The sequence below is a fragment of the Monodelphis domestica genome, chromosome 3, assembly GCF_027887165.1.
Source record: "Monodelphis domestica isolate mMonDom1 chromosome 3, mMonDom1.pri, whole genome shotgun sequence".
Taxonomy (NCBI): Eukaryota; Metazoa; Chordata; class Mammalia; order Didelphimorphia; family Didelphidae; genus Monodelphis; species Monodelphis domestica.
In genome coordinates this window covers 143,397,429-143,402,542 of record NC_077229.1, presented here as the reverse complement: position 1 = coordinate 143,402,542, position 5,114 = coordinate 143,397,429, and the positions used below count along the sequence as shown (strand labels likewise).

The 5,114-nt window shown below is 34.2% G+C and overlaps 1 non-coding gene across 1 annotated transcript; it reads left to right on the top strand.

Moving 5' to 3' along the window:
- The first annotated feature begins 3,950 nt into the window (after positions 1 to 3,950).
- On the top strand, positions 3,951 to 4,114 carry LOC130458636 (U1 spliceosomal RNA). Its single transcript, XR_008918046.1, has one exon. It is a non-coding gene; the product is annotated as a U1 spliceosomal RNA (small nuclear RNA).
- Positions 4,115 to 5,114: the final 1,000 nt, after the last annotated feature.

Below are 5,114 nucleotides of genomic sequence, written 5' to 3'. Positions count from 1 at the left end.
AGGGAAGTAAGAAGGAACAATGGGTCTTTTGGGAAACAAAATGATCTCTGTTTTGAGAGTATTGAGCTTGAAATGACCATGGGTATCCTTCCAATAGGCAGTTTATGATAGGGGATTGGAGCTTGGGAAAAAGAATAAAGCTGCAAATAGAGATCCAGGAGTCATCTATATAGAGATAATAAATATAGAGATAAAAAATAAAACATAAATAAATTTTTTAAAAAGCAGAGAGAAAGATGTCTCAGCCTGGAATCTTGAGTTATACTCACAATTAGTAGGAGAAATAACCAAAGATAAATAAAATTCCTGGGAGTGTATCTGCCAAAACAAGCCTAGGAACTATACAAACATAATTATAAAACACTTTTTATGCAAATAAAGTCAAAGCTAAATCAGTGTAGAAACATTAATTGTTCATAGATTGCCAAAGCCAATATAATTAAAATTAAAATTCTAAACTAATCTACTTACTCAATTCCATTCTAAGTTACCAAAAATTATGGAAATATGTTTGGCATGTTAATACATGTATAATCCAGAATGAAATTTTTGCCAGCTCTGGGACAGGGAAGGGAAAGCAGGAAGGGGGACAATTTGGATCATATAACTTCAGAAAACTAATGTGGAAATGTGTTATTACATGTAATTTGTAAAAATAAATGAATAAATCACAAATTACCAAAAAATTATTGAGCTAGGAAAAAAAGTAATAACAAATTTATTTGGAAGAACAAAAGGTCAAGAATATTAAAAGAGTTAATAAAAAGGTGTAAAGGAAGTTAGTGTAGCAGTACTGGATTTTAAACTAAATTATAATTTGGTACTGGCTAAGAAATAGAAAGGTAGATCAGTGGAACAGAACAGACATAAAAAATGTAGCAAAAGATTGTAGTAACCTTGTATTGTATCAATATATAAATGTAGGCCATTGAGATAAAAAAATACTATTTGACAAAAATTGCTGGGGCAAATGGAAAGTAGTTTGGCAGAAACTAGGTATAGACAAATGTCTTACACCATTCACTGAGATAAGATCAAAATAGATACGTGATCTAGACACTAAAGTAGAGATCATAAGCAAATAGAAGAACAGTGAACAGATAACCTATTGGATTTATGTATAGAAGAGGAGTTTGTGAGTAAACAAGTGATAGAGAGCATTGTGGGATATTAAATGGATAATTTTGAGTACATTAAATTAAAAAGCTTTTGTACAAATAAAACAAATATGCCAAAATTAGAAGAAAAGCAGAAAATTGGGAGGAAATTTATTGATTCTCTCAGATACAGGTTTCATTAAAATATATTGAAAACTTCATCAACTTTATGGGAATAAGAGCCATCTCAATAGGTAAATGGAAAAAAGATATGAACAGATAATTTTCCAATACAGAAATCAAAGCCATAGGTAGCTATATGAAAAAAAAAGTTCTAAATTACTTTTGATTAGAGAAATACAAACCAAAATAATTTTGAGGTATTATCTCACACCTATCAGATTGGCTAAGATGACAAAAGGGAAAATTGACAAATATTGGAGGGGATGTGGAAAAATGAGGACTCTAATACACTTTTGGTGGAATAAAATGGTTATCCAACCATTTTTTTTGGGAGAACCATTTGGAATTACATCCAAAGAGTTATAAAACTGTGTATACCTTTGGACCCAGTTTCCCAAGAAGATCAGGGGGAAAAGGGGAAAAAAAACCTATATGTTCCAAAAATGTTATGGCATCTTTCTTTGTGATGGCAAAGAAGTAGAAAGTGAGGGGATGTCCATCAATTGGGAAATGACTAAACAAATCTTGGCATATAATTAGGATGGAATACTACTGAACAGTAAGAAGCAATGAGCAGATTAATTTTTTAACTTAGAAAGAACTTCATGAGAAAATGAAGAGTGAAATAAGTGGCAGAATGGTGCCTCCTATGGTGGATGAGGAAGGGGCTGAGACAGCCAGAAATAAATTATGTTAATAAAATATTTTAAAAAATCAACTAGTGAGTAAAACATGGATTAAGATTTGGCAAAGGAAAATAAGAAGTCAAGATCCAAGAGAGAGCATTGTGACAAAACCCAAAAGGAGAAAGAGTGCCCCAGAAGAAATGGTGATAAACAGTGTTAAAGGTTGCCAAGAGGCCAAAAGGACTGGGAAAGAACCCTTGGGTTGAATTTCATCCAGCAAAAGAGACTCAGTAGACATAGTCAGAGACTTGGGAAGAGAGCCAAGAGAGAATGCTGTCTGTCACTGAAGTAAAGGGAAAAGAGAATTCTCAACAATGCTTAAGTCTACAGAGAGGTCAAGAAGAGTGAAAGCTGAGAAAAAATTATGGGATTTAACTAGTAAAAGATTGTTGATAGGGGCATCCAGGTAGCACAGTGGGTAAAGCGCCAGACCTGGAGTTAGGAAGACCTGGGTTCAAATCTGGTTTCAGACATTTTCTACATATGTGACCCTGGGCAAGTCACTTAACCTTATTGTCTAGTTCTTACCACTCTTCTGACTTAGAATTGATACTAAGACAGAAGATTAGGGTTTTAAATTTAAAATATAAAAATAAAAAATGTTGATTACTTTGTAAAAAAACAATTTTAGTAGTATTTGGGGATCAGCTTGAATTCAGTGGTCCATTCTAAAACCCTAGCCTCAGTCTTAGGCAACCACAATACCTCCTAAATGCATATCTATTGATAGGGATAGCCCATATTCTGATCAAATAGACCAGCAAGCAAACATCCCCTTTTCAGCCTGATAGAAATTATCTCAAAACCATCTTGAGAAAGTTTTGTCCCAAAGTCCAATTCTAGAAATCCATGAAGAGATTGTTTACCATCCTGAATGGCAACAGAAAGCCAGATTTAATAATTTGTCAAGGTTGCTTTCAGCATTGACCATAAGTCTTGGAATCCTTTCTGATTCAGGTATGTGACAACATGAAATGTAGTCAGTGAGTTCAGACAAGGAGACACTTAACAAGTTCATTTATATCATCTAACCATCTGACCCATTTCCCACAAGCTGCTTAAGCCCTTAGTTGTCTGACTTCTCCAAAGGAACAGTCAGGAGCTGCCATTTTCTTGTTGGTATTGGCCTTCACCCCAAGAGTTCTTGGCAGTCTTTGTAAGTGAATTTCACTGCACCTTAGTCTCATACTCCTGGAAGAAATATATATTTTTTTGTACTCTGAAGCATTGTACACATGAATAATAACAAAAAGTTATATATAATAATTCACAATTATAGAAACTGCTTGGTTAAATGCTGAATAGCTTTCCTCAGATCCAGGAAGACCTGGGTTCAAGGCAACCACTGGCACATACTGGTTATGACACCTTGGAAAAGTCATTGAACTTCTTAGTGCTCTGGATAATATTCTAAGAAGAAAAGTGGCAGAGAAGATGCTGCCCTTCAAAGGTAAAAGGAGTTTCCTTTTACGGGTAATTTCCTTCACCGAAGAAATCACAAGTTCAATCCTCATCCCTGCTTCCATTCTAAGCCATATTTATAGGTCATTTCATAATAGCCCTGGGCGGCTTATACTAATGGCATTACTATTCCTATTTTAAATATAAGGAAACAGAGTGAAGCTGTAAGGAGATCTGTCCATGGCAACAAAGCAAGAAACTATTAAAGCCAGTAATCAAGCTCAGATCTTCTGATTCCAAATTTAATGTTCTTTACAATATATTGTTTTTCTGCTTATTTCTACCTGCCTATTAATCCCTTTACAATTTTCAAAGCATTTCCATATACTAGACTCTGAGAACCTCATTTGCTCCCCGCAACACTCCTGTGAGTTATGTACCATAGGTATAATTGTTCTCTATTTATATATATGGAAACTGAGGCTTCCAGGAGTTAGGTAAAATTGCCCTAAATTACAGATAATTTTAAAAAGTCAATTGGAGAATTTTAGAGCTAGAAGGAACCTTAGAAATTATCTACTCTATACTTATCTTGCAGGGGGTGATTCGATGATCACAAAGGCAGTTACCCAGGGTGAAGTTTATCCATTGCATTCCAGATGGATTGACTCCTGCAATTTCCCCAAATATGGGAAATTGGATTATATAATTTGTGATAATAGGGGATTATGTTCCCACTCTCCCATTTGAAAAAGAAAACAGAATTTACTTTAACCCTTTCATTTTACAGTTGAGTCTTGTTGTTATTCGGGCATTTCACTCTGATTGTTTGTGACCCCACTTAGGATTTTCTTGGCAAAGATAGCGTTGTGGTTTGCAATTTCCTTCTCCAACTCATTGTACACTTGAAGAAACAGGGTTAAGTGACTTTCCCAGAGTCACACAGTTAATAAGTATCTGATTTGAACTCAAAAAGTTGAGTCTTCTTGACTCCAGATCCAACACTCTATCCACCACAACACTTATTAATAAGAAAACTAAACCAAAAAAATGTTCAAGTGATTTTTCCTAAGACGACCAACTAGTTAATGACAAAAAAAGTACTAGAACCAATAGTAGGTTTACTGTCTCAACAGGGCGCTTTTTGTACCATATCACACTATCTTTCTAGGACATTACAACTTCAGCTAAACAGAGTTAGTTAACTGCCTTTATGATAGCATTAAAAAACTACCCAAAAAAAGAAAAACAAAACAAAACAAGACGATCACACACAAAAAAACTGGAAAGACTAATATGAAGTGATGAAAAGCAAAGTGAGCAGAACCAGTAAAACATCATACACAGTAAAAGCAATAATGTTCAATAATCAACATTACCATTATCAGCAATGCAAGGATCCAGGCCATCTCCAAGGGACTTATGATGGAAAAGGGGGTCCATCACTATAGAATGAACTGATCAAGTCTGAACACAAATTGAAGTGTACCATTCTTTGCTTTATTTCCTCCATGAATTCTCCTCTAATGTAAGTGATATGTGTCTTCTTTCACAATATAATGAACATGGAAATATATATTATGATAACACATGTACAACTTATTTTACCTGCAATCTTGTGGCAGTGGAAGGGAGGGAGAGAACATGGGACATAAAATGTCAAAAAAATGATTATTAAGAATTATATCATTGTAAAAATTTTAATAAATTAAAATTAATTTTAAAGACTTTAAAGTAATTTTATCAT